This window comes from Pseudorasbora parva, chromosome 9, assembly GCF_024679245.1.
Source record: "Pseudorasbora parva isolate DD20220531a chromosome 9, ASM2467924v1, whole genome shotgun sequence".
Classification (NCBI taxonomy): domain Eukaryota; kingdom Metazoa; phylum Chordata; class Actinopteri; order Cypriniformes; family Gobionidae; genus Pseudorasbora; species Pseudorasbora parva.
The window spans coordinates 6,637,255-6,657,319 of NC_090180.1; the positions used below are offsets into that span (position 1 = coordinate 6,637,255).

Sequence of the window (20,065 nt, forward strand, 5' to 3'; positions counted from 1 at the left end):
GTCATAATTAAATGCATCAAACCAACAGGTGGCAATATAAACCTACCCATAAAGCCATGCTGGCCAATCAGAAGCCTGGATTTTTTTTATTGCTGGTTCCGGTTCTGACACAATAAGCCAAAATCTTCAGTTTCACTGTCCACAGGACAACACTACAAACCAGAGTTTCTAAAAAAGTTCACCCATGGCAGGAGTTTTATAAATAGTTTGGTTTCAGTGTCCGGATACTGCGTTTGCATGTGGACGAACGGCCAAACCGCAAAGAAAAATCTGCGGTTTTGAAAATACCCATGTTTGTGTGGACAGGGCCTCAGGAACCATTTCCATTTGGCTGACTTAATAAGACTAATTTAAACTGCAAACTGTTCACTCACAAGCATGAAGAAAGTTATGAACATTTTTGAATGACTCGTATACAAGAACCTGTTCATAGGAGTGTTGCTATTGTACTGCACAGTAAAACAGTCCATCACTGTATTGCTCGTGGTCTTTTTGAATTTAACTCTCACTGAAAGAGACCCCAATTTATTTCTTATGATGCCTACCATGCTCTGCATTATATAAAGAATATCTCATATTTCAATAACAGCACTCATGCATTAATGGCGCGAGTCAAGGACAAGAAGAATTGGGCAGTCAGGACGTGTAGTCAATTACTCTGTTGACATTTAAAATGAAGAAAAGGGTCTTTATTATTTCCTTCATTGTCCACCCTCAGGATGCCAGAAACCTCTGCCGAGGGGGCGTACAGCCCTCTGAATGCCCGTGTGAAACAAAAGCTGTCTTTTCTGCATGTCTCAGAACACAGAATCTGGGATATAATTTCATGAGAGATTTCACTGAGGTTCATAAGAGAATCTGTCTCCCTCATCACTCAAATGACAGAGTGAGATTTATAATGATAGGGAGGCACAGCTGGTATCCCAAGATTAAGCCAACAGATACGCCACCATGGCAACATCTGTTTTTTTGTTGTTGTTTTCTTTTGTTTAAATTAATGATTGTAGGAGAGCTACAAAGATAGAACTGCACTTTGACATTGCCACATATGAAAACCTAATAGTAATACTTTTCTATGGCTACATTTTCACCACATTTAACAATTAGTTCATAAATAGTTGATCCTATATGTAACATAATTTGGTTTCTGACATTTGATTAGCCCCACTTCAAAACCGCAAGCAGATATGCATCTATAAATGCACATCTTTCACCAAACTTAAAATTTCAAAATGCTATAATTTCAATTCTGGCATGGAGAGACACATTTTTAACATGTCATGAGTGAAGCACATATTCAAACATTAAAGATCTTTACACACCTCATATTCTGGGGCCTTTAACACTGATATTAATCATTAAGCTTGATGTTAATAGGCAAGGCCCATTTTCTTTTATGTGGAAGTACATATCCCTAACGATACGCCGTCTTTGGCAATTGCATGGAGAGATCTTACAGAGGGAAGCAATGTAACGGAGATTAAAGCAGTGGCCATTCATTTTCACACAAGTCTCATTAACTCTATAGAGTGAGACTGCTGAAGCAGAAATTCATTAATCCTAATCCATAAAACAAACATTTGGAAAGGCATACAAGCACTTTAAAATAAAAACTGTCCTTTTGTCAACAAACTAAGCTGATTTGAATGACATTGGCCAGATTCAAAGTTAAACAAAGAAAAAATAAACTAACATGGTAATACTTATATCTGTTTACACTGAAGCAGGTGCAACAAAATACTTCACATTCCAGGGGAATATGACTGTCAGGATGAAATATTAAAATGATGAACTATTTAAAACCTTGGCTCTTAGCTAGCCCTTAGTAGGTGGAGTAATATTTGAGCTATAAAGGGGACAGATTACAAATACACAGCGAACACGGTCCTAAACTAGTTATATTTTGTTAAGAACGTATGACCAGTTCATTCAGTTAAACTGAACATTGAGTCACACATCTCAGTTAGAAATGTTTGTATTTAAATGTTACTAAGACATTTTGTAAAAAGTAACATTAACCCTTTAATGCATGAATATTTCACCAATTATTATTTCATATCTGGGTCTAGCAACCCATATCTATATCTAACACGGGTGGATCTCTAACTGCTGTAATAGTATAAAACTCTCCTGATATTTTAATAACAACAATATCAAAAGAATAAAATAAAGTGTATTTTGTTACCTTTTGAAACTTGGAAGGGTTTGATTTGAGCAGATGATTTTTACCGTCATCAATGCCCTTGTCAGAGCTCATTTTCCCAGTACATTCACCTTAATCATGATCTTAACCATATTCTCAAAACTATCATTTTCAATGTCTTCAGAATCAATATTTTGATCGCTGACATCTTTTGCAGTTTCCATTAATTCGAATGCGCAAATTGAAATTGCGAATTGAAAACACGCCCAATGGAAAAACATTTTTTACATTCGCATTTAGTGGTTTTTCAGGCAAAACTGTTAGAAAAATGTCATTACAAAAATTTAATTTTCATAAAACTGCAAATTACAGGAATACAGGAAACAACAAAGAAATGCCACACATGATCAATACCTTGAAGCAGATATGAGGGAGAAACACCCAAAAACACCTCATATGTGGCCACTCCCAAATGGGCTTTCCTTGCCATTAAAGGGTTACTTCAACGATTTAGCAAATGGCTTTGCATCAGTAGAAACCCGGGAGTATATTCTAATGACCGTGCTTGGATAACAAGCTTAAAGGGGTACTTCAGCGCTGGGAAGATGAATCTGTATTCATCTAACCTCGGTATCATCTATTCACCTGGATTCATCTATTCATCATTAAACTGGGTCATTAATGTAGTAGAAATGTGAAATTATTTTTGAATTTGGTGCTTTCTAGACTGAGAAAAGACAGAAAATGTATTTTTGTCTCATGGGGATGAAAGACTACAATTCCCAGAATGCTTCGCTGCCCTGTGAGGCCATTCCCAAAGCCACCAACTGGATTACTGTGACTGAGTTGGAGAAGACACTACAATTAAAAACTGAACGTGTCTGTTCAATATAATGAGTGAGTTAGGGGGATATGAGGGGGGAAAGCACAATCATTTGAATATACTCCAGGGTTTCTACTGATACAAAGCCATATGCTAATCGCTGAAGTAACCCTTTAATGGAAGTCTCCTTCCATTAATAATAAAGACCATTGCGGTGGCTGGGATATACATAAACCCAACATACGTGACATCATTTTTGGCTTTGACTTATCGCATGACATCAGTTAATGGAAATGCTGTCATTTCGCAATTGTTTTTATTGACATATAAAAAAAAAAAAAAAACACGTTTTGCGCAAATCTGTGGAAACGTGGCTGGTGACCCTAATATTTGATTGCATTCAGCACTTGCTCTGAAAGAAATCACGGCGCCATTTAAAGTTCTGCTGATTATACTTGTATTCTTTGTGTATTCTTTTGTTTTATGTCTGCAGTAATTATGATTGAAACAATATTGAAACAATCACAATGTACTTACACTGTTACACACTTTGGAACCCTGTACACTTTTTTTAAATAAAAAATAATTAGAAAACAGACATTGCTCTATAATTGTATTTTTTTTCTTGTTATATTGTTTATAATGACTATATTGAGGACTAAGAAATTTGTAGTCAAACTTAAAAAAATAAAATAATGAGGCCAGAGGCATGCATTTAAGGGTTAATTTTGGAGCATTTTTTAATTTTTTTTTGCATAGTATTTCCCTATACAGTCTTAGAAGTCTTATGGTGGTATCTATAATGTCCCACAACTTGAGGAGCTGAAAACCAAACTGACAAAACTCTTATAAAAGGTGTTTTTATTGTTTGTTTGTTTTTTAGCAGAATTCAGTTTTTTTTTCTTTTTTTTTTTTTGAGTAAACTCTACACTACAGCATACCAAGAAAGTATAACTTTTGAGGCTCTTAGGAAACCATCAATAGCAAAAATGTGACTGAATTTAGAAGCACTGCCGCTGTAATTGTCTTTTCAAAGTAAGAGCCCCTCATTGAGCCCCTTCGCCTGCTGTGGCCATCTGGTGAGATGACCCGTCTATCCACCTCTCCTCTGCTGGAAACGTCACTTCCTGGTCAAGAAGCACATACAGCTGCCAAAAATATACAACCCTTTTAGCTCAGAAACCTTTCCAGCAACAACTAAACCATTAACTGTAAGCATTAGGTCACAAAAAGGTCCCCTAATAAGACACAATAAAAAAAATATAAAAAATTAAAAAAGTGTCATCCAAATTAGAACTACATATATATAAAATAGGCAAGCCATATATATTAAGGTTTATGATTACCTGAGGGATTTACTTTTAATTTCAGTTAATGAGTACACCTTCTCCTTCTTATATCCTCCTAATACAGTCCTTTGATCCTGTAAATCTAATGGAATGAATAAATGAAACCTATCAGATTTTCAATCATCCTGACCCTGCTGGAAATTATCTAAAAAAAAGATTAATCAGATACTCTTAGGTAGTTGTGGAATGCAAAGAGCTGATGAATAAACTGTTTTAGAGCTCTAGAGAAAATAACAACTCAATTGACCCATCTCTGGCTAAATTAAGCATGCGTACAGTATGTTGTCTGTAAAGGGGACTTGTGACTCATTTAAGCAGTCAACCTTTCTGCAGTGATTATGGACAAAGTGCTGTGGTGCTCTAAACTAAAAAAAAAAAAACATGCATAAAGAAGGCGTAGGTGGGCTATAAAATGTTAAGTTAACATTATTACACACCTGAAACAGTCTACCTCCTCAGTCTGTTGACTTTTGAAAGAGATGTCATTCGGGTTGTAAAAGACCTTCTAAAAATGAAGAAACCAATAAAATTACTACAGTTCTTCAAGCTAGTGCAATGCAAACTTGCAAAGCAAAGACACAAAATGAGTAGAGGGATGGTGTAAGGAAGAAATGTGAAAAAACTGAGCAGGATCTTTTGTAAAGGTCTATCATTTATTTTCTCCAGCCCCTTTTCCTTTCCCTCAGGCCACCTGCCTGCTCCATCTCTCAGTAGAAAAGAGTAACAAATAAAAGAGTCCTTTAGTTCCACTGAGGCTGATAGTACATTTACACAGTTTAGATGTGCCCAATCTGATAGTGAATGGCATTACCACCAATGCCATTGTGCCGACATGGCCTCATCACAGCCTCAATTGTGCCCCACACTGCCTCAAATCTGATCAATCCACAATTCAATTCTCAAATTCCTTGACCTGCTATTTAATCCTGTCTCGAATCTTAACCACAAAAAGAAAAAAGAAACACACATTGTTGTGGTTAAGCTTTATCCTGTGTTAAATTTAACAGCATGAGTTGAATATTGTAAATGGACTGCATTTATATAGCGCTTTTATCCAAAGCGCTTTACATTTTTGCCTCACATTCACATTCACCCATTCATACACCGACGGCGATGTCAGCCATGTAAGGCGCCATCCAGCTCGTCGGGAGCAGCTGGGGTTAGGTGTCTTGCTCATGGACACTTCGACACTTGGTCAGGTGGAACCGGGGATTGAACCACCAACCTTTTGGTTTGTAGACAACCTACATGAACCACTGAGCCACTGCCGCCCCGGCAGTGTTTGTTCACTGTTCAGTCTGAACAGTCACCAAAAAAAGAAAGAAAGAAAATGTAAGGCTTTAAAGGCTATCATTGACTAAACTTAAAGAAACAAATGGTGCTTAAAGAAACAAAATGGTCATGCTACCATAAATCAGCAAAGGATAGGATTCCTTTTTTTTAAGGAATAGTCCACCCCAAAATGTAAATTCTGTCATTATCTTACTTCCATTTCACACAGAAGGTACAATTCTAAAGCTATATTAAGACTTGGCGTATCATGCACAAGTCATTTGTATCACTTCTATGCTATTTTAATAACCACAGCTCACAGCTAAGGCAAACTAGAGTGATATAACACTTAACTGCTCAGCTACTCTGAAAAAAAAAAAAAAAAAACCTTTAACAAAAAAATAAGTATGACCTAAAGCAATGTCTGCATAAAGCATCGAATTAGATCCATTATCAACACATAAAAGGCTTTAATAAAATAATTTGTTGAGCGATGACCATTACCCTAAGCTGTGCTGAGCAATGAGAAAGTCAGAGGAACAGAACAGTAATTGGAAAGTTAAATAGTAAGAGCATTTAAAACTATGCTGGGAGATATTATATAGATTTTTAAGTTTCTCCAAAATTGTTCCAAATTCTCCAGAAAATTTGTTAGGATGAACAACATACAACCATGCAGAGAACAAAGGACCTGTTCAATGTATTAAAGCAGAAGTGCATATTTTTAATGTAAAATACTTTCACTATCCCAGCTACAAGTCTGTATGAAATGAAAATGCACCCACTATTTTTTTTAAATAATAATATAAAACATTAATTGTAAATGTTTTGTATTTTTTACATCATAATGTTTAACCAAAATGTCATAATTCAATCTCTGGTTACATATGACAGAGAAATATATGAACATCTTGGATGACATGGGGTGAGTAAATTAGTGAACTAATCCTTTAATTTTCTTCAAAGGTTAGCAGAAATAACAAAAACCAAAAACAGGACTGTGAGAATGTATCATGATTCTCTGTTGTCAAACCAATAAAAGGGAAACCAGTTTGACACAGTCGCTATACTCAACCAATATTCACATATTAACCATATTGTCATTCGGTAAAGCAAAAACTTCAAATCTAATGGCCCCATTGTACACTTCATACTTCTCTTCGTGACTTATTACATTATTCATGACTTACCATGCTACCTTAAAATAGCTCATTGATTTTAAGACCACCGAGTATTTCCATCTTGTGTCATATAGTCCTCCTTGGGAGAGCTCATTAAAGCAGCTATAGTTCTCTGCTAGCACCTTCATTAGCAATTGAGAGCAAAATAATGAGTCTGTGTCTGTAAAAAAAATAATTAAAAAGCCAAAGGAACTGATTAGCAATGAATACATATAGCCTATTCAGGAAACGTGTCAGTGAAACACTGTATAATAGGCTGTTTCCAGGCAACACACTGCTGTGCCACTCAACAACGAGTCTGTGGTTGTAACACATATTTAGCTTTGATTGTTTTATTCAACCTGTAAGTTCTCACTGCAAATATTCAAGCCAGCATCTAATGATTGGACCATATTTCAAAGGCAGTAAGTACAGTTGTACAAAGCTCTACGATTGGTCTAAAATCTACTATTAGCAACTGAATGTCGGGAACAAACATGCATCTTTTGCATAATCATTCCCTAAGGCAAACCTGCAGGATATCACTTCTAAGAGCTATGAGCATTGAAAACAGTAACACTACATTCTTACAGGATGGCAGGTGTCTAGGTTTAGATCTCTGTGAACAGATAGGATAAAAACATATAGTGGAAGTATAAAGCTTGTCTGATTCATCTGAATACATTTACATATGTTCTCATTTTGCAAGTATGTGTGCCTTCAAGCACAAATAGACGCATAAGAGAACACAATTCGGTGTTCAGATGCTGTCTGTGCTGCTCTCTGTGTGTATGTATATGTGTGTGTGTGTGTGTGTGTGTGTGTGTGTGTGTGTGTGTGTGTGTGTGAGTTGTCTTTCGCAACTTTTTGCGCTCTAGCGGTTGAGAACTGCATGTGTCTTGCGGTTGCGGAAGAACATTGCAGCCAGAGCTACTTCTCTCTGGTTGTGTCTCCTCTGCAGTGGTTCCTACCAGAACGATCTGAAATAGTCCCAATATAAACACTTGTTATAAGTGGACCATAAGGATTCAGGGTAAGACAAAAACAAGATTTGGAAAATGGATTCATGTTTTACATTCTCATTATGTAATTTTTGTAAATCTTGAACACGAGAAAAAATTGCGGACAGCAGCTTTAAATGGTATAAATCATTTGATTGTTCAAACTGATGGTTAATGGTAAACTTTCACTCTATGAGGGTTAAACTTTGCAATTATCAATCCGAGACTGGTCTGTACAAATCAACTACGATCCCTATACTTTATCTCACATCCCACACTGCGGATGCGCAATGCAATATTAAAGCCCCACTTGGCTACTTTTGCTCTCGGGGTCCCCCTACAGTTTGGAAAAAATAATGTCCTCAACTACTGTCGTAAGAGCTGTCATCCTACAACAGGGGATGCCATCGCGCGTGCATTTGTTGACATGACAACCCTGATAGCCCTGAACTAGTGATGCGTGGGTCGTCTCATAACCCGCGGACGGCGTATGTCTATTTAATGGTCGCGGGTGCGCGGCGGGTTGTAAAAATATATACAGTGGTGCGGGGCGGGCCAAATAACTTCATAAAAGCGTCCCGCGGGTCGGTGCAGCACTAACAGTTCCCCTGAACACTGCAAGAGGAGTTCTTCTGGCGTCGCGTGTGAAATGTCTTCATCCCAGGTAACGTTACAGTCAGTGGCATGTTTCAGCATGTCATATGAATATAATTTCATGGGTTTTATTTTTTTCAAACGCCAAATAAACAGAATCTATATGATACTTCAGTTCAATGTTTGAGTGGTAGCTCACCGTAACAAGCAGGACAGCATCGGTCGGGCACGCCTCCTTCAGCTCACGCCGACGAGCAAACGCTGGTCACATTTTGATCCTCGTCCTGCCTTTAATCCCATCACTTTTTCATTTCCTCTTATTGCTTTCCTCCAACAAAACCTTTTCTTTCTTATTTGTCTCTGCTGCTTCGGACATGACTATATTATCCGACGAACAAAGTTGGGCTCGCAAGTCCGAATGTAAGGAAGTGTGTGTGTTGGTGGAAGTGACGTATATGCTGTAAAGCAGTCGAATTTTGTAGTTCTTTTTTTTTCTCGGGCTACTACCCGAAACCCGAAGTTTAAAAGTACGATTAAAAACGATACAGACCCCATCAGGCTATGGCAGACGTGTCATTCAACCTATTGTAAGTCGATTTATCATCAAAAGACTCTTAAAAAATATATTATGAAGGTTGAAAAGTTACCTAGTACTGCTTTAAAGGGTTACTTCAGCGATTAGCATATGACTTTGTATCAGTAGAAACCCTGGAGTATATTCAAATGATTGTGCTCCCCCCTCTTATATCCCCCTGAGACGAGAGATTTATGCATTTTATTTCTGGAAAAATTCCTCTCGTGACGCAAATTGATGATATTTGCGTCATCTTTGGAATGTTTGCCCCAAGGCTAAAGACTACAGCCAGCAGAGGGAGCCATTTCCTCGTTTTTAACTCGCGCATGGGGAATGGGAGATCACACTTACAGCACAGCTCAGCTACAGGCATTAATTTAAACGGATCCTGAGCAATGTGTTTTAACTTCTCAAATTAATTTCTATGAAAGTTAAGCTTCCAAAGGCATGGACTGAAAACGTGTTGTGAATGTATGCCGCGAATGTGGTCGCGATTACCTCAGCTCTCATCACGAGAGCTCATCAGCTCATTTATGACGTTAAATGTAATCTGACTCCTAATCTGAGTTAGTGCTGTGAGACTCACGCGGTGACTCGATCGTTATATTGAACAGACACGTTATTTAATTGTACTTTCTGAACTCAGTCACTGTAATCCAGTAGCGGTGGCTTTGGGAATGGCCTCACAGGGCAGCGAAGCATTCTGGGAATTGTAGTCTTTCATCCCCATGAGACAAAAATACATTTTCTGTCTTTTCTCAGTCTAGAAGGCACCAAATTCAAAAATAATTTCACATTTCTACTACATTAATGACCCAGTTTAAATACAGATTCATCTTTCCAGCGCTGAAGTACCCCTTTAATGCTAAAATGATATATCGTGCAGCCCCACACCTACATTAAAAGTAAAACACAATGTTTCCAGATGAGCCATGTCATTTGATGAGCGCCGCTGACACGAATAACTCCACGGGGGGTGATGCTAGCAGTGCAGCGTGATCTGCAAAGTAACAAATCCATTGAACAGGTGGAGTTCACCCCAGTCCACAGAATAGACATTTCTCTGGATTGTCTACTGAAACACCACAGTGCTATTTGGTTGATGCCAACCTGTCCTTGCCCTTGTGTTTTCCCCATCATGATGATGCTGGCAGGCCAAATGCTAGTCTAGTCTGCAGTGATGGAAGAAACCCGCAACATGCAGGGTACTAGCTGCAGAAAAGCCCACCGAAATGTGCCCGACCTGTCACAAATGGGTGTCAGGGATAACTGTATGGGCTGTACGGCTTTTCTTTTAACAGTTTAGCTAAAGGAAAACTCTGGGTTCAGTACAAGTCAAGCTATATCTACAACAAAGAATAATTTCCATTATCCTGTTAAAGTTGGATTACGACGAGCAATTTACAAAGAAAGAGATTGAGGCCGATCTTTAAGCGTTCAAATACAAAGCAATGCATTAAACCCTATACTACTGCAAAAAAAGATCATTTATTTTAAACAGCTTTACAACTCAAATTATACACACATTTTAACAAAAAGATTGGCATGTATTAGAGCTACACGTTTAATCATTAAAAGATTGCGATCTGCATTCAAACATGCACTTACTAATCCTAAATGACAACGACTTAGCTATGACTATTAAACCTTTAACGATCACAGCGGATCTGCATTCACGCTGCCACTGCCCCAACGAGAGCAGTTTGTTGTCATGTGAAACAGCCTTTGGCTCAGTAAACACTGATGTCTACAGCAGCAATCAAAACAAACACATTTAGATTTTGTACAAATACTCTATTTCCTTAAAAGAGTATACATTTATATTGATCAAGTGTCCTATATACTTATGCCTATTTATAGTAAATAAGGGAGTTGTAGTGCTTATGTTAAGGTATGAGGTAGAGCTAAGGAATCTAGAATATGATCATGCAGAATAAGGCATTAACATGTTCTTTATAAGTACAAATAAACAGTAAATATGCTAGTAAAGAACTAGCTAATAGTGAATGTGTACCTAATCTAAAGTGTTTGTTTTTCAAAAGTTCCCCATTAAACTGTTGTAAAGGATCCTACAACAGGTTTACATGCATCAAAGGTCAAAAAACACTTCAGTTTTCACATAATATACACTGCATATCACCTCATTTTTAAACGACCTGCCTAAAGATTCTCTAAACCCATCCTTTCCGAGAGCCTGCTCTGCTCTGATTGGTCAGATGGCCCAGTCTGTTGTGACTGGTCTACTGCTTACACCAAGTGTCAGAAATTAAATGTCCATCACCATGACTGAATTTCAGCTCCGGAGGCTTCATCCTCAGCTACTGTACACACTGTAAAGACAGTACAGATGGATACAGATGCGTCGAATTTACCATTAAGCTTGAGTCCGATGATTCAGCCCAAACCTCCATCTCAAGGATGACTTGAGCAGGATGATTCTCAGTGATACACTACACTCAGTTCTTACATTATAAAATGTTACAACTGTAATTCCACTATTCTAATGAAAATCTAATTTCAGCATTAACAAGCGTATGTCCATCAACAAACTGATTGTATTGTATATTTCTGTCCAATACAGTCAAACTGTAGACTGGGTAAACCCAGACTGATATGCCGGCCATTTGATTTCGCCCTACAAATTCAGCCTGGAAACCTGTACATTAATTTCTACTGCTTCTGTTACACCAATCACAGACTGGCTTATCCACCTGGCGTGCTATTGGCGGGTTTAACACGATGACAGATAGAGAAGTGATGGGTCTTTGCCCATTGATCACACCTCTTGTGGTCTGATTGGTTCAAGGACTATCCAATTGCATACATAGTAATTCAAATAATGCCCGTTGATCACGCCTCTTGTGCAGTTAGCGAATACAGAGCAGACTCCCCAGACCAATGTTCAGTTTTAAATTGAGCTTGGTCTGGTGATAGCCAGACAAGTCAAACTGTACAATACAATCAAACTTTGCACTAAAGTGAATGACTGATGTAACATCCAAGTTTTTTTAAAACAAATCTTACTCCATTTTTATCTTTACTCAAAGTAGTAAGAACGACAGACAATCTGCATTAATAGACACAATTTTAGATAATAGTATCCCACAGCTGATTAGCAGAAGTACTTCAGTAAGTGAGTTAGCTGGTTAGCCGGAGACTTACACAATATAAAACACAAAACTATATATTTTGAACACCTGGTAGAACATATAAACATCAATAATTAATCATAATTACAGGCTGTGATTCTGAGGATCGAGTTGGTCCAAATAAAGTGGCTACTGATCCTGGTCTTTAATGGATAAGAGTTTTGTAAATCCCATTTAGAAATAACATTTTGAAACAATCTTCAAAAGGTTATACTGCTTATGTATCGATATGGTAATTTTAAACACCGACTTTTTACAAAGAGAATTTGCTTTTGCGGCACAGAAAATGGCGTCTTCTGAACATGTGCACAACATGAACTATCTACATTGTATTCTTTTTCTTATGCATATTTTATCCCTATTTTAATTCCTTTCTAAAGCACTTTGAATTGCCATTGTGTATGAAATGTGCTATATAAATAAACTTGCCTTGCCTTGCCTTACAGTGTTTGAGGGCAGGTCAAAGTAGATGTTGTGAGACTGGACTTACTGACGACTCGTCTCGGCAGTTCAGAATCGATTCTTTCTTTCAGCAGACAATAACTTTATTGTGCACTTTGATCATTATAACTTTGCAGACCTTTTGCATTCACAAACAGCTGCATTACACACTGCATTACAGGTATCATCTGAAAAAGCATAATAGGGGCACTTTAAGTCATCTCTTTGGGACAGGTCAATTTCCAGCCTGAGCGGAGTGTTAAAGACAGCTGCTAAGCTATCAGAGTAAACCAAGCTATCACCTTTCCATTCATTTCCCCATCCACTGAGTGTTGCCAGCACATTGTTTTGACTCCTGCTATGTATGGTACTACTGCCCTACATGTGACCTACTAGTGAATTGGGACTGGAGGCCCGGAGAAAGTAGAGTACTCATGGGGGCAGGCCCGTGGCAGGTGTGTGAGTGTGTGTTTCAACAATACAGCACTGAGAAAATGAGAGGAGGCTGATGTGCTAGACGCTGAGAACGTGCATAGGAGTTGGTGAAACTCGAATGGGGATTTGGGCCAAATACTCTATTACGTCAACAGCATCAATTTCAGCAAACTAATTTTCAGTTTACTGAAGTATACTGTATATGAAGTAGGGGTGTCAGGGTGCGAACTACGGGGGAGCTAGGGGGAGCTCGGCTCCCCTAAATAAGACATGGGCTCCCCTGAAAACGTGATTTGAAAAATTTTGGGGGGTCTCAAAAATATTGACACTGTGTTATTTTGAGGTGCAATTTCAGTTTTCTGTAATGTGATCATCGTGGATTATTATATGTATAATATTATTATATTATATATACGTGGATTAATTTCTAAAAATATATAATTAATTCATGAATGACGGCCATTTAAATCTAATTCACTTCAATAAAGATAACTATACATGCTGTTCTTGTCATGACCATCAAGGTGTGGTGGCGCTGCGGTGCTAATTCCACTCATGTTTAGTACATGTCAACGCAAAGATTCGTAGAAAAAAACAAAAACGAATATCCACTTCTTGGTCTTGGATTTCTGGAAGAACAGCAAAGGAAGCTGACCCCAAGCCTCTGTGGTCGATTCTGTGTTAAGGCATGTTATCCCCAATTATGTGTAGCGGCTGGGTTGATATAGGTCTGCGCAACTATCAATGTCCTAGTAAGACTAACGTTAGTTAAATGGAGGAATTATGGTTTTCTTCTGTAGCCTGACGAGTAACTTCAACCGTTCATGTGAACTCAAAGACAGCCGGATGCTTTGTTTATAGACTTGTGGGCTTTTTGACCTATCAATTCTTGTTTTTTTTCTTCCTTCATTAAAATCAAAGATGCTCTTCAATGATTGTAAATTGTATATTAAGAGTCTCCGCAATGCATTAAGCAATAGATTGACCCGTTTGTCTGTGTGTGAAGGAATATACACGTCCTCTCTTCCACCCCCCCCCCCCCCCACCCCCCCCCCCACACACACACACACCCCGAAAAGTGGGCTCCCCCAAAGGCCACGGTATAGTTCGAACACTGAGGGGTGTAATGGTTCAGTTTACTCACAGTTTGGTTTTTATCAGTTAATTCAGTATGGAACAGCAGCACAAATACATACAATAAAGCAACGATAAAATAACCAGTGTTTTTCAGGTTTTACACACATCGAACAGGAGTTTTCAGGTACAGAATTAAGTAATCAAATGTAAAATAGCATTGTCTATTGTAATCTTTACTGTATAAATGGTAAATGGTAAATGAACTGCATTTATATAGCGCTTTCAACAGACCCTATGGCCATCCAAAGCGCTTTACATGTTGCCTCACATTCACCCATCCATACATTCATTCATACACCGACGGCGGTGTCTGCCAAGGCGCCATCCAGCTCGTTGGGAGCAGTTTGGGGTTAGGTGTCTTGCTCATGGACACCTCGACACTTGGTCAAGTGAAACCGGGGATCGAACCACCAACCTTCCGGTTTGTAGACAACCTACATGAACCACTGAACCACTGCCACCCCCGTATAAATTAAATAAAGATTTATCATTATTGAGGTTACTAAAGCTATTCAGTAAGGAGCGGTAAGCTATTTCTGTCATTTAAAATGTTTTATTAAAATAAAACAGACAACAAGAGTAGACTTTTCCCTTTAAGGCTATAATGCATGGAAAGGGTACTAGACTGTTAACATTTTACTTATGACATAACCTATGTTTGCTAGGATACAAGACCGTCATGTTGACATCATTTGTGTGAATTTGTCCATTTAAGTGCAAGACTTGAAAAAGAACTCAATATTCGCACACTATTTGATCATTTCACATGAGTGCACGTCGCACATACACATCTTCTCTCAGCCGCGAGAGTTCTCTTTCGCATCTTTCTCTTGAATGTTTACGAGTCAAGGCTTAAATGAGATTAGTTTAAACACAAATAGCAACGTGTGCTGTTCAGGTCTCACCTGAACCCCGGGGGATGACGGCGTAACGACCGGGTCATGGTCGAGCATACAGCACTCATATACAAGAGTGACTGTTTCGTCCACCCTTTTGGAGTGTTATAATGTATTGACAGAATTATACATTAAGCCTAACTCTGTCTGTCTGTTTTACATGTTATTTTCAACAAACCATATTATAGATGCGTCGTCTGATTTTTGATGAACTGCGGTGCAAGTGTGTGCCGAACTGTGGGTGGAGAACGGTACGCTTCAATTTTTACAGAGAACCGTTGCACGCCTAATATAAACCTATGTCTCAATTAATATAAAAAAAGCACAAAGCTGTTGTTGCGGCACAACATTTGTTGACACATGACTTAATACATGACTTAAGTTCATACAAAATAAAGGGATAGATACCACAAAAACCCACATTAGGGGTACACAATATTTCAGTAGAATATAGAAGTAATTGGCCAATATTAGAGATTACTTTTATTTATCAGGATCAATATTGGATATACAATATAGTTAAAAGTAGGATTTTTTTTTTTAATAATTGAATTATTCAGCAAGGATGCATTAAATTGATCAAAAGTGACTAAAGCATTTCACATTGTTATTGTAATTCTATTTGAAAAAAAATCTTTATATTTAAAGAATCCTGAGAAAATGCATCCCAGTTTCCACAAAAAACATTAAGCATGACTGTTTTCAACATAATGACAAGAACTGTTTCTTGATCATCAAATCAGCGTATTAAAATGATTTCTGAAGGATTGTGTGACACTGAAGATTGGAGTAATTATGCTGGAAATGTTACCAACCCCAACTTTTGATATGCTGAATCTAAACATTTCACGTTCCATTTTTGATATTTTTACACCTCAATTACTTTTGCCATTATCTAACACTTCAATTTATTAATATAAAAAAAGCTCATCTCAAAATAAATATAGTTTTTTTATATGGTACATAAATGCATTTAAAACTTTAAAAATTATTTAAACAATCATCCATATTTTAGTAGTCAGCCATAATTTAATATGAGTGCATCCCTTCTCCATTCCCATTTTACAGTGTGCATCATATAGAGTGTGTGTGTGTGTGTGTGTGTGTATATATATATATATATATATACATATACATATATATATATACATATATATATATATATATATAAAACAAATATAAATAAATTATATATATATATATATATATATATATATATATATATATATATATATATATATATATATAAAAGAACATCCATACATCATCATCATGCGGAACAGTGCGTTTTTAGTGATTCACATCCATTTTTTTGCGTGACGTAACAGCAGTGCTATACAAGGCACAACATTTTTCAGTGAATCATCCATCCATCCATCCACCTCCGCAGCATAAATACCACCTGTTTCAGAGTGCAGAGGGCCGCAAAACCTCGGAAAAACACACAGCTATCCTCATTAAGATGCAAACTCCCACAGTCTTGCAGCTAATTCTGCACCCTATACTTACACTCTTCCTCCACAACATCCAGTGTTATTAGCATTATTTAAGGCAGTGTGCTAAATGGAAGTGAAGAGGACTCTCAGACTGTCCTCAGTTGAATCACGACGAACAGTTCTTTGAAGAAATAGCATCTTACATTTTACAATAATTTGACATTAATCCGATCATAAATCTTCTCAAGCTGGTAGGGATACATTTATATCCCCATCAAAAAAGTAGCTCTTGATTAAAGTGTATTAACAGGGGATCGTTTAAAATATTGTTTCTTTTAAATGTGCACATTTAGAGCCACTTAAACAATAAAAAAGTCAATATTTCAAGCCTAAGTGAACTGCATTACAAGATTAAAACATTAACAATTTATAACAATCAGAGATCACAGGGCATTTAGAATAGCAGTGCATGTCGAGTTCTGTGAAGGGAGAAGGTTTTCTAAACCATGTGAACTAACAGCGCACAAAAGTGTGTCAGCTCAACTGGCTTGCGTAAAACGGCTGATCAAATCAAGTGTCAAATTCGGTTATAGTGATCATCTCACACGCTGGACTTCTTGTCCTGCTCCATCATTCTGTACCACTGTGTCTGACTTTACTGCACAGAATGGATTTTGTTTGCACCACTTAATGGCTAATACACAGCCTTAAAGGGTTAGTTAACCCAAAAATGTAATGTCATTAATGACTCACCCTAATGTCGTTCCACACCCGTAAGACCTCCGTTCATCTTCAGAACACAGTTTAAGATATTTTATATTTAGTCCGAGGGCTTTTCCTCCAATGAAAGTGTATGCACACTATACTGTCCATGGCCAGAAAGGTAAAAAAAACACCATCAAAGTAGTCCATATGTGACATTTGTGGCTTAGTTAGAATATCTTGAAGCATCGAAAATACTTTTAGTTCCCAAAATAACAAAAACTACGACTTTATTCAGCATTGTCTTCTATTCGGTGTTTGCTTTCAAACTGCAAACAAAGTTTCGAACGGTTATGAATCAGCGTATTGATTCAGAATTCGGATCTCCAATGTCACGTGATTTCAGCAGTTTGACACGCGATCCGAATCATAATCAAGAAAAGCTCTCGGACTAAATATAAAATACTTTAAACTGTGTTCTGAAGATGAACGGAGGTCTTATGGGTGTGGAACGACATTAGGGTGAGTCATTAATGACATTATTTTCATTTTTAGGTGAACTAACCCTTTAACAGTGAGGAAGAGATTCAAGGTGCCCTTCAAGCGCACTATTTTAAAGCGATCATTGTCTTTAATTGAGCTTAACGGAACACTTCCTAATTAGATTATTTCATTCCTATTACCAAACCAAGGCATCATCAATGCATGCCCACTGATGCTAGACTGGGCAGTGATACAGCTCAGCAAACGCAACTCTCCCTACGGGGATGGCGAACTGAGCATCGCTATGTGACAGAGACACCCAGGTGGGAATCATGTGGGCTATACGGCAAACTTGACCATCACATTGCTATTTTGAATGGAAAATGTATTATCTTAAACATGTCTGTATATCTAGGAACATTTTAAATAAAAGCAAACCAGACGCTACTTCAAGCTTCATACAAAAGCTGATGAAATATAAAAATCACACTGTTCCAGGGCACTTGACACTGGACTGACTCAGATCTAATAAATCTCATATGCACCCACCTCCGCAGTTTGTCTCTCTCTCTCTCTCTCTCTCTCTCTCTCTCTCTCTCTCTCTCTCTCTCTCTCTCTCTCTCTCTCTCTCTCTCTCTCTCTCTCTCTCTCTCTCTCTCTCTCTCTCTCAGGATATAGCTTTCTGTCCTCCCCTAAGCATTACATCAAAACTGAATTACATTTATGTCAGACAGTAAGACGTTGATAAGTATAGACTTCTTTGTAGTTCAATAAACAACCTATTGATCTAAACTGACATGATGAAGAGATTTAATCTTCCTCCCTCACACAAGAACCTGCTAGATTTAAAAACAATCAAATTTATAAAAAAAACAACAACATGATTTATTTAGAATAGTGAGAGCACACTGTTTACAATTAAAGGAATTGGTTGTTTCCCCCCCTCTTTTTTTAAGGTTTCTTTCTCCCTGGCATCTTCAGTTTAACAATATCAGAAGAATCCCATGATGCTTCAAATATCATGGATACGAGACTGTCAAACCAAGAGAAAGAAAGTAAAAATGATAGGATAATTTACCCCAAAATTAAATTTTGTCCATTTAATCTCCCTCATGTTGTTCTAGTTTATGACTTCCTTCCTTCTGTAGAACACAACAGAAGATGGTTTGGAGAATGTTGGTAACCAATAGTTTTGGCAACAACTGACTTCAATTGTATGGACAAAACACCCTCAAAATATCATATTTTATGTTAGACAGAAGAAAGTAAGTTATATTAAAATACATGAGTAAATAAGATTTAGGGAAATGGATTAGTAAAAAAAATTTTTTTTTTTTTTTTTTGGAACAAACTTTCACTTTACAAATAATTTGTTTCATACTTTCAGTTTTCATGTAAAAAAAATGCATATCTTTAAAAGTATTACAGACTTCAAACTGAAGCTCTAAATCATGGTTATCATAATAAAAGTTGAGCCAAAAACTGGCAAATGAGTAAGCAAATGTTTTTTTTTTTTTTTGTTTTCTTTTTTTTTTTAAATAAAGGAAGAAATAAGGAATTAATGTACTCATAACTGCCGTGTATGGTCTCACAGAACCAATAGCTTACTTCCTCCTGCAACAGATGCTAGATGCAGGTGATTTGCCAAAAAATTGCTTGCTCAAAACAGCCCATTCATCTGATTTGTCTGCATTTGATTCATAGCGCGTGCTGTATATTGATACATGATGCTACCTGTGTCACCGGTCTTTGTTACACTCAGAGACTGTAGCGCACCAGAGGCTGTAACAATTGAAGTGTACAGCTATTTGAAACATTAATGTTACAACAAAACAAGACAAATAAAGAGACTACATGTCTGTGAAGTGGCGTACTAAACGGATACCAGAAGAAAACGCGGCGTGTTTCAGTCATGCCATCAATGCCATTTGCAACAAGAAAATAATCTCACAAGGAATCTTATGAAAAAAACACAAACCGCATTTCAAAATAATAAAACCTTACCTTAGGCTCTTCAGTAACAATTCATAAACACGGAGCGGTGAAGTAAATCCTTAAACGTTTCTGACAGTGTACGGAGAGGTGGTCGCCCGAATGATACTGGACTGGAGTCGGTCTGATCCGCACCTGACAGCGAGCCGTGTAGCTGCAGCGGAGGTACGTGTGCTGTTCAGTGATGCCGGAGCACCGACAAAACGCGTCGTGGAGTATGGCCAGTGGACTTCAGTGAGCTGACTCGGAGAACATTTCTCTTTATGAGAAATCAAAAAGATTAAAAGTCTATTTGTTGAATCATGAATGAAATGTTTTAGATTATGTTAATTTCTCAAGATCTGAAATGTAGCTACCGTTTATATATGTAGCTAGTACTATATGATGTGAAGTAACATCTGAAAGATTGTGTAAATTCAAAAAACTACAAATGAACGTACAATTAGCTTTAAAATAGGACAGACATAATTTGCATGTA

At 37.4% G+C, this 20,065-nt stretch overlaps 1 protein-coding gene across 3 annotated transcripts in view; it reads right to left on the reverse strand.

Moving 5' to 3' along the window:
- Positions 1 to 19,751, reverse strand: part of dlgap1a (discs, large (Drosophila) homolog-associated protein 1a) — a 145,922-nt gene extending 126,171 nt beyond the window's left edge. For all 3 annotated transcript variants that reach the window (XR_010907816.1, XM_067453674.1, XM_067453673.1), the window contains exon 1: positions 19,600 to 19,751. The gene's annotated coding sequence lies outside the window, so the exon portion shown is untranslated. The remainder of the gene's footprint in view (positions 1 to 19,599) is intronic.
- Positions 19,752 to 20,065: the final 314 nt, after the last annotated feature.